General features: G+C 53.1%; 1 long non-coding RNA gene across 1 annotated transcript; it reads right to left on the bottom strand.

Moving 5' to 3' along the window:
* Positions 1-8,685: 8,685 nt before the first annotated feature.
* On the bottom strand, positions 8,686-10,135 carry LOC121018575 (uncharacterized). Its single transcript, XR_005785234.1, has 2 exons — positions 9,703-10,135; positions 8,686-9,305 (listed from the first exon to the last, which is right to left on the bottom strand). It is a non-coding gene; the product is annotated as an uncharacterized LOC121018575 (long non-coding RNA).
* Between the last annotated feature and the right edge of the window lie 253 nt (positions 10,136-10,388).

Raw genomic sequence — 10,388 nt, 5'->3', positions numbered from 1 at the left:
TTTTTTTTTTTTAATCCGTTTTAACTACATTTAGTAGAATTTTAACTCTTAGAAACTTTAGTCTCCAGTGAAAACTAAGTAGTGACCAGTTGTGAACTCTATGTTACATCAGAATTTTTTTTTTAAATTTTTTTTCAACGTTTTTATTTATTTATGGGACAGACAGAGACAGAGCATGAACAGGGGAGGGGCAGAGAGAGAGGGAGACACAGAATCGGAAACAGGCTCCAGGCTCCGAGCCATCAGCCCAGAGCCCGACGCGGGGCTCGAACTCACGGACCGTGAGATCGTGACCTGGCTGAAGTCGGACGCTTAACCGACTGCGCCACCCAGGCGCCCCTTACATCAGAATTTTGTTTTTAGATGGCAGACTTATGAACCCACTAAGCACAAAGCATGTTTTTCAACTGTTCCAAATATCCTTAGTTTTTTTGCAACAAGTCAGAAGCACAACCCTGCATCTAGTAATTAGTGCTTCAGCCTCTTATCTCGTTAGATATCCAATGAATTCAATCTCAATTTATCGTGCAAGCAAAGCTTTAACATTTTAGGTTACCAAAGACTTTGAAAGCTATCTTCACAATTACTCATGAAAATCTTGAGACAGGCAAAATCAGCCATCACTTTAAGTCATCCTTTTGTTAACAGACTGGAGCAGAGCTAACCACTTATTTGACCTTTCGTAAATCTAGGTAGAATGAAAGTTTGTTTTTGTTTTTAATGTTGGTAAACATTGTCTATCTCAAACCAGCAAACTTAAAATTAGCTTAAACACTGCGAATGTTTTACTTGGGTCCATGTAAGGCAATTTGTTCCCCATGGTTGTTTTTTACCTGGGACGTTGGTCGGGAAATCTGAAGCGGGCAGTCTTCGGTCCTCAAAATCTAGGGTGGGAGGAGGAGCTGTGGCGCCTGAAGCATCGGGGAGCCAGTTATGCAAGCGACCCCCCAAGTGGGGGCAGAAACAGGAGGGGGGGGGAAGGGCAGGCAGAGGCAGTGAAACACAATTCCCAGTTTTAAATCTTGTCAGCTCAGGGGCGCCTGGGTGGCGCAGTCGGTTGAGCGTCCGACTTCAGCTCAGGTCACGATCTCGCGGTCCGTGAGTTCGAGCCCCGCGTCGGGCTCTGGGCTGACGGCTCGGAGCCTGGAGCCTGTTTCGGATTCCGTGTCTCCCTCTCTCTCTGCCCCTCCCCCGTTCATGCTCTGTCTCTCTCTGTCCCAGAAATAAATAAATGTTGAAAAAAAAAATTAAAAAAAAAAAATAAATCTTGTCAGCTCAGACAGAGGAGCAGACTCCAGGCTTTTGTTGTTGTTGTTTTGTTTTGTTCTCCACTAGTGGAATTAGGCAGTCCATGTCAGTCCAGAGAAGACAGGGAATTTCCCCGAAACAAAGGAGTTTCAGCACCTGCTTGGGAATATTCCTTAAAGTCCCCGTTCTGAGGTAGGGTAACCAGAGACAGTTGGCTCTGATTATCATAGTCATTGACCCAGGAAATGAATGAGAGACAAGTCCTCATACACAATCATGGCAACTCCAACCTGCTGCCCAGCACCCAGTGCCCAACACCTTAGAGTTGTAGCTTTGTTCCTCGTCCCTTGTGGAATTAGGACTGGGAGGTGATCAGGCTCCCTTTCTGACTCTTATGGGCAGGCCTGCCTAAACGAACCTGGGTTCTTACCAGTCTCTGAACTGGTTCCTGGGCCTCACGGGTTCCATTGGTGCACACGGGGTCCTCGCCCCGGTGCACCGGGAGGGCTAGTCTCCTGCGGATCAAGCGCACCGTCTCCGAATCCCGGATGAGCCCCCAAGTAAGGTAGCAGGATTCTTGCACAGAGAGTCGTGACACCGAGGCTTTTCTTTCCAGGAAGCAACTTTATTCCTGCCGGCACTGCTCAGTTGGGTTCGTATCCAAAGAGCTGAGCCCCAAACACCACGTGGCATAGTTTTTTATACATTTTTTACTTCTTTGTCTCCCACGTGGTAACGCACAAACATGCAGCCTGATTAAGTAAGTGGTCTCATGTTACAAGGTCATGAGGGACGTCGTCAGTACACATAAAGCCAGGTTGCCTTGAGGTTTTTTTTTTTCTTCCCTTATCACAGCCCCAGCTAGAAATAATCCTATTGTCCATTGGATTGGTGAATGGAGAAGCAAATTGTGGAACATCCCCGCAGTGGAAAACACCATTTGGCAATAAAAAAGGATGAACTCTCGAGCCACACGGCAGCTGGGATGAGTCTCAGACTCACGAGGGCCAGTACAAGAAGCTGAACACAAAAGACCACGTGACGTCTGCTTCCATTTCCATGAACTTTCTAGAAAAGAGGCCTTGGGATGTCCAAGACTGGCACCAGCAGGCTTCAACTGGGAGGCCTGGTCACTGGGATTTGAAACCAGAGAGTCAGGGGCCCTCCGGCGGGTAGCTCACTTGGAAGCATGAAGTCAGCGGCCTACGGTAGCCATTTTCTCGCCTTGGCGGGGAGAGTTTGCCAGGGAGAAGATGATTGTGATAAGCGTTATATGTGACGTATGTAATACATAGTTTGCCCACATGTAATACATAAACCGTGCAGAGAACAGCACACACAAAGCCAGGCTGTGGACCCGGCAGCGTTTCCATGGGAAGGAGACAGTGTTATCGCTCTTGTGTGTGAGAACGAGATGAGGAGACAGGGTGAGGGAGGCCATGCGGTGTGTGGGGGTGTGAAGGGGTTCGTCTGACTTCAGGGAAAGGACAGAAGCCGCCCTGGGGGTAGGGGGGCCCTGGCTGCTCAGGTCCATGAGATCCAGCCTTGTCCTGCCTTTGATTTGGAGTCGCCTTTTGGTCTTCTGACAATAAATCCCTTTCCACTTGAACAATTTGACGTCAGAGTTTCCGGCCTCTTGAGGCTAGGGAGGCATTGGCGGTTCTGCCTCCTTGGGGGCCCCGACTTGCTTTGGCCGCTGCCTGCCGATGCGTAATTCATGCGTTATGGTCAAGGGGATGAGGCGGGGATAACCCGTGGCACAAAAGCTCGCAGCTCTCTTTGGGGATCCCATACCTCTGGAGGCTCAGTGGCCTTGGCAGGCACTAAGAGTTGGGGGGCTGTGCCCTTAGCAACCCCAGGTGGATGTGACCCCTCTCCTCCATGACCGCAGGATCACTCCACACAGCTTATGTGAATTCTTGTCCCATGTAGCTACATGTCCCATGTAGCTTGTCCCATAATGCTAAAAAGAGCTGCAGGGGTGCTCTCAGAGCCCTGCCCGCATCCCTTGGATGTTCCATGGTGTTCTAGTAGACTTCCAGCATGCATCTTGGTGCCTGTGGGCTATTTTCTGGCCACTCTGAAGGCCGTTCTCCCTGCATGGGCCAACTTGGGAGTGCCTCAGAACTAATACCCTGTGGGAACAGCACTCAGGCAATGACTGAGAGAAATGGGAGCAAAAATACCCCAGTGCCCTTGCACCTTGGGTGTGCACCTGCCCTGCTTTCCTATAGGCTTGAGCTCTGGTTACTAGCTGTGGCAGCTGGCATAGTGGCTCCCCCGCTTATAATCTGTCCTCCCTGCTCTGTGTCAACCCCCCCCCCCCCATCACTGTTCCTTGAGCTTCCGAAATTAACTAGGAAGTCTCAAGAGTCCTCTTCTGGGAGATTCTAAACTAAGACAACAGCTAATGCTTTTGAGCCCTTCCTGTCGCCAGGCCCGTGATCTTATTTAATCCGCACAAGAACCTCAGAGATGAGTACCACTGTTAATCCCCATGTTAAGGAGGGGGAGACTGAGGCACAGAGAGGGGATGTCTATCCAACCGTGGCGGGCCGAGTAGTGTCCACATCCTAATCCCTCGAACTGGTGAATATGTTAGCTCCCGTGGCAAGAGGGACTCTGCCGACGTAATTGAGTTCAGGATCTTGAGATGGAGTGATCCACCTGGAGTATGTGGATGGGCCCTTAGTAATCCTAGGAGTTCTTATAAGAGGGAAGCGGGAGGATCAGAGTCAGAGGAGGAGATATGGTGGCGGAAGGGAGGTCGGAGCACGGTGGTGGTGGTGGGGGGGGCGTGAGCTAATCTAAGGAACGCAGGTGCCTCTGGAAGCTGGAAAAAGCAAGGGCATGGATTCTCCCCTGGAGCCCAGAGGAATGCGGCTGTGTTAAGTCATGTTAGACTTCTGATTTGCAGAACCGTCAGATGATACATTTGTGTTCCCTTAAGCTGCTCAGTTTGTGGAAATTCGTTACGGCAGCTACAGGGAATGGAGGCATTTGGCAGCCGCGTGACCTCTAATGACCTCACCAGGAAAGTCATGAGTCCCTGTCTTACGCTATTGCCAAAGCAGCCCCAAGCCAGCCCAGATTCCAGGCAGGGGTCTCAGGCTCATCCTCTCCGTGGAAGGAGTGACAAAGAATTTGCAGCCATTTTAATACCCTAACAACCTCAGGATCGACCTTTGCTGTTATCTCCACTTACTAGATGAGGAGGAGGCTCAGAGAGGTCTAGTAATTTGCTAAAGATCACTCAGCTAGAAAGTGGCTGAGCCGGGATTTAAGCCCAGAGTCCTTACTTCGAAGTATTTCCAATGTGTTCTTTGAGCCCAGCGTGTTCAGAGCCCCCTGTTTCCAGAAGCCAGACTGCTGACGTCTCTTGCTTCCTTTTTTCAGTCCGTCCTAGCGGGGTCTGGCCAGGTGCTGATCACACACGGTTCTGGCCTCAGTTCGGACAGACTAACTTCAATTCCACGAGTTTGTTGTGATCAATGAGCTCACTCTTCCTGGGCCCCGGGGGTGGGGGTGGGGGGCACTCTAGATTAATGATGCTCAGTTGACAGGGCCGTTGAAATCCAGGGTGAATGGGTGGCTCATGGAGGTGTTGGGCCTCTGGATTGTTATCCTGTGGCTCCTGTAAACAATTGCCACAAGTGTGGTGACTTACAACAGGACAAATGTATCCTTATATACTTCCGGAGGTTAGGAGTCCAAAATCAGTCTGCCATGGGCAGAAGTCAAGATATTGGCGGGACTTTGCCCCCCTGGGAAGCTGTAGGGGAGAATGTGTTCCCTCATCTTTCCCAGCTTCTAGAACTGCATTCCTTGGTTCTTCGTCTTCAAAGCCAGCGTCACGGCACCACCTCTGACCCGGTTTCCCTCTGCATCTGTCTCCTCCTACCACGTGGCCCTGTTCTCTTCTGTCAAATCTCCCTCTGTTGCCTCCTTTTTTTTTTTTTTTTAATTTTTTTTTTAACGTTTATTTATTTTTGGGACAGAGAGAGACAGAGCATGAACGGGGGAGGGGCAGAGAGAGAGGGAGACACAGAATCGGAACCAGGCTCCAGGCTCTGAGCCGTCAGCCCAGAGCCCGACGCGGGGCTCGAACTCCCGGACGGCGAGATCGTGACCTGGCTGAAGTCGGACGCTCAACCGACTGCGCCACCCAGGCGCCCCTCTGTTGCCTCCTTCTAAGCACACTCGCCTTTAGGGTCCAGCTGGGTAATCCAGGCCAATCGCCCCATCTCAAGACCCCTTAACTTCGTCGTATCTGCAAACTATCTTTTTACCACATAAAGGAACAGTCACAGGTTCCGGGGATTAGGACTGGGAAATCTTTGGGCCCTCTCCCCCCGTCTCCACAGAAGCCTTGGCGGAGAGTGGCCAGGGCATTCTACAGACCACCCATCCCTGGGGAGGGGGCGTTGCTGGCATTGTACTTGGAGTGATGGTTGGTGTGGTTCTTCTGGTCACCACCGTGGGCTATTTCCTGGGCTTCACGAGGGGCCAGGTAGCCATGGCTTCCCTTTCCCGAAAGGAGGGCTGGGCTCTCATCTCTGCAGGGAGGCTGGGGGAATCCCTGGACAGGATGAGGATAGAAATGGGTGAACCAGATTTCTGAGTTCTCTTTATGCTGGTGGAAACTAAGGGCGGACAGGTCAGCAGAGACCCGATCATAGAAGCCTTGAATGCCAAGCTGAAGGCTTTAGAGCTTACTCGTCTGGGGGGGGGGGGGGGGCCAAGAGCTTTCCCTGCTCCACAGGCCGCCCCTCCAGCGCTCTGGGCCTGGCACAATGGCTGGCTGGGAGAGCGTGCAAGGGTAGCATGTGGGGGACAAGAGCTCAGAATTCTTTCCTAGGTGTGCGGAAGCTAGTGGTGAGAAGGGAGGCAGAGGCCTGTTTTGCAGAGACCTTGAATGCCAAGCTCAACACTTCTCCCGTGGGGGGTCAGCGGGCGCCATTTTTTCCCCCCCCCCCCCCCCCCCCCCGCCCCGTTGCACGTAGATCTGGGGCAAGGAGGTGGTAAGGTTGAGTGACGAACAAGAGAATGGGGCTCCCTGTGTGTGTGTGTATGTGTGTGTGTGTGTGTGTGTGTGTGTGTGTGTGTGTGGCAGGGAGGCGGTGGGAGGAGGGACATTAATGGTGGAAAGGCTGGTGTGGGTCATATCATGGAGGCCTTCGACACTAGAGCAGAGATTTGGGATTTTAGCCCCTTGTCGCGGGAAGCCCCGTATTCTGCACCCCCTTCCTCTGGGCAGAATTAAAATCCTCTCTCCTCTGACTTCCCCTCCGGCTCAGGGCTGCTGTGTTTTCTCACCTGAGAAGGTAAGTCCGGGCGGCGCCGATTATTGCCGACAGGGTCAGCAGGTGCACAGCGGGGCTTGGGGAGGGGTGCGGCATCCAGGGGAGGGAGCTTGAAAGCTGTGGAAGTGTCTCTGTAGACGAACCTCTGTACCTTCCTCTCCTCTGTCCTGCATGGGAGGCTGATGCTGGGCTGGAGGGCCCAGGGGCTCCCAGGGGCATGAGGAAGGGGCCCACTGGCCGGTCCAAGGACCCCTGTTTACTCCAGCCCCCCTTCTCTTTATCACCCTCAGAAGACATATGAAGAGTGAGAGCTTGAAGGGGTCACTGCAGGAAGTCAGGGGAACTCGAGGCAGCTCCTTTGCAGCCTGTCCCGGTCCTGCCGTCTTCTGCTTAGAATGCACATCCTGGGCAGTGTGAATGGAGCCCCATTGGAGTGTCAGCGCCCCGGGAGCAGGGCCTTGTCTGCTTTGTCTGCCATCGTGGCCGCAGTCCCTGGAACAGCGCCCGGCCCGTGGTAGCTGCCCAGTGTATGTGAGTTGACCGGCGGAATGAGCGGACAGATACCCTCTGGGACTACAGTGAGGACCAGCGCACAGACGTTCACAGCAAAAGCCGTCGATCGGGTCAGTGTGCCGCCATCCAGAATTGAGGGCCCTTCCTGGCCTCCCAGCCCTCTTCCTGGCTGCTTGGGCCTCTTGTCTTTGGGCTTCTGGGTTCAGATGCGGGGAGATGCGGGGAGGGGTTATCTTCATCTCGCACACGCGGCTGAACTTCAGGCCCCGCTCCCTGGGGCCAGGGGCTGGTTTTGCTTTTGTCCTTTGCAGACTCGGACATTTCGGCTTGGAGTCGTGATCCAGAAGGCCAGCGCCACCCTGACACTCACTACTTGGAGTTTTCTGCCGTCGAACAAAAAGGATACCCAAATGCCCACAAAAGCACGTGGAGAGATGCTCCAAGTCAGAACTTCTCCGGGAAGTGAAGCTCAAAACAGCAGGATGTTATTGGACACCTGTCAGCCTGGAAAAGCGAGAGGGCTGGATGATGGCAAGTGTTCGTGGGGACAGAGTCGGGGGAGCCTCAGACAGCGTTGGCGGGAATGTGGGCGGCAACAGCGATTCTGTAGGACAACCTGGTAGGACTTGGGCAGACCAAGCATGTGCAGCCCCAGGACCCAGCAATTGTCCTCTTGGGTATATACTCCCACAGGAATGTTCTCGCAGCCCAAAGGAACATAAAGATGCGCATTGTAGGGGCGCCTGGGTGGCTCAGTCAGTTGAGCGTCCAGCTTCGGCTCAGGTCACCATCTCACGGTCCGTGGGTTCGAGCCCCGCGTCGGGCTCTGGGCTGACGGCTCAGAGCCTGGAGCCCGTTTCAGATTCTGTGTCTCCCTCTCTCTCTCTGCTTCTTTCTCTCTCTCTCAAAGTTAAATAAACATTAAAAAAAAATTTTTTTTTTAAAAAGAAGCCCCAGGTTAAGTCTCCTGTGCCCCTGTTCCTACCTGCTCTCTCGAAGCTTTCAGAGAGAGAGAGAGAGAGTAGATGGGAATTCTGAAAGCTCGCGACCCTGTCTTCATCCTTTTTTTTTTTTTTTTTTTTTTAATTTTTTCTTTTTCAACGTTTATTTATTTTTGGGACAGAGAGAGACAGAGCATGAACAGGGGAGGGGCAGAGAGAGAGGGAGACACAGAATCGGAAACAGGCTCCAGGCTCTGAGCCATCAGCCCAGAGCCTGACGCGGGGCTCGAACTCCCGGACCGCGAGATCGTGACCTGGCTGAAGTCGGACGCTTAACCGACTGCGCCACCCAGGCGCCCCGAACCTGTCTTCATCCTTAACGCCCACGGAATCAAATCCAGCCCCCAGCATGTGCCTGACAAAGTGGGCTGAGCCGGAACCTGCCCCAGGAGAGTGTGACTGTCGCCAGATGTGTGGGTAGGCCGCAGGAGGACGAGGAAACGCGGTGCTGGTGGGAAGTGGCTCCCTGACTGGATCCTCTTGCCCCTGGCACCCCCAACCTCACTTACTTCGGTTGTTTGAAGTTTTCATGCTCCTCCCACCACAGGGCCTTTGCTTATACTCTTCTGTCTGCCATGCTCTTTATGCCAAGTAGGGATTTGGTTCCGGGGCATGAAACAGAAATTCAGAATAGCAGTGCTTTTATTAATAGAGCATGTAGTTCTCTCTCATGGAATGGAATTTGTGGTAGTTTCATGGCAGCAGTGACCCCACCTCTCCACTCGCTGTATCCACACCCCCTGTACCATGACTTACAGCTTCTTCCATCAAGAGGCAGAATCCTTTTCCTGCCCCCCCCCCCCCCCCGTCGGGGGGGGCCTCCTGACTTGCTCTGGTTAACAGAATGAAGTAGAAATAATAAAGTGCTAACGCTGAGCCCAGGTCTCAAGAGAACTTGTGTACCACCTGTGTCTCTCTCTTGAAGCCGCTAAGCTTTAGGGGGGGTTTGTGACACAGCGATAGCTAACTGGTAAAGAAATCACAGTCTGGTCTTGCGGCTTCATGGTCCCCAGAGATCCAAGCACCTTCTGTGTACGTCTTTCATTGTACCAGGCATGGCCTCCTTCCATAGGTCTCCTCGTTGCTCAAAGTGGCTGCTGGCGCTCCAGCCGTTGCACTGTTAGTCTCTTGACTTAGGTAATTCTGACCTGTCTTTTTGATCCCAGACCAAACGATCCTATGAGCAACACTTGCACAATTTGCCCCGAGGTAAATATCCTCATGTATCCATAATGATTGTCTTAAGATAAATACAAGAGGAATTGTGAGGTCAAAGAGAAGGCACATTTTTATGTCCTTTGACACATCCTGCTTAGAAAGCTTGCACTGGCGTGCACTCGCCCTTGCCAGCGCTAGCTGCTGTCATTTGAAAATTGAGCTGGGGCGCCCGGGTAGCTCAGTTGGTTAAGCAGCTGACTTAGGGTCAGGTCATAGTCTCACGGTTTGTGAGTTTGAGCCCCTTATCGGGTGAGCTTGGGCCCCACTTTGGGATTCTCTCTCTCTCCCCCTCCCTCTGCCCCTCCCTCACTTGTACTCTCTCTCAAAAAAAAACAAAAACAAAAACAAAAAAAAAAAACACAACAACAACAATCAAACAAAAACATAAAAATTCTAGACCACTGTTTTTCACACTTAACTTTGTTTTCTCCCATGCTGACCGGGTGACACGTCTTTGTTGACCCTCTCTGCCCGTCCATCCGTTTGCCAAGCAGGCGTCAGAAACCAAGCATCGGGGTGACTCGAGTGTCCTTGTGCCTTCCTCGTCCACCCCTAGGCCTTTGGACCCCAGCTGGCCTTTGGAAACTGCCTGCCAGGCAGAATCTGAGGCGGAGAAGAAGCCGCCTTTACTTTTCCTCTTGTTCTCTATCGCTTGTTCCGCTAAAGTCCCATCCGTGGCCTTGGAGGCTGATGTCAACACCTTCACACCAGGCTGCAGGTGCCCGGCAAAAACTAGCCCGGAGCCCAGGCTCGGGTCCCTAGCCCGTGACTCCACTTGGGGCCAACGCTGTGTGCCCGGCACCTCGGGTGGCACGGAGGACCTCCGGGGCACATGGAGGCTGCCCCCGCCCCCTGCCGAGGGGCCCAAGGCCACGCTCCTCATCAACAAAAGCAGGGCGGGGCTGTTCTTTCTGGCCGGGTAGCTGGGTCACTGCAGCCTCTGGAGGAACCTGCGGAACTGGTGAGACCCCAGCCCGGTGCCGGTGGACCCCGCCCTAAGCCTCGGGCCCTCTTCCCAGGCTCACCTCCAAGACCCTGGGGGCACTTCTGTCCCTCACGGGGCAGTCTGGGCTGAACGGGGGCGGGACACAGAGGGACAGGACTG

This window comes from Herpailurus yagouaroundi, unplaced genomic scaffold (assembly GCF_014898765.1).
Source record: "Herpailurus yagouaroundi ecotype Mexico unplaced genomic scaffold, PumYag 220, whole genome shotgun sequence".
NCBI lineage: Eukaryota > Metazoa > Chordata > Mammalia > Carnivora > Felidae > Herpailurus > Herpailurus yagouaroundi.
Note: the sequence above shows the minus strand (reverse complement) of the source record. Positions and strands in the feature narration are given on the sequence as shown.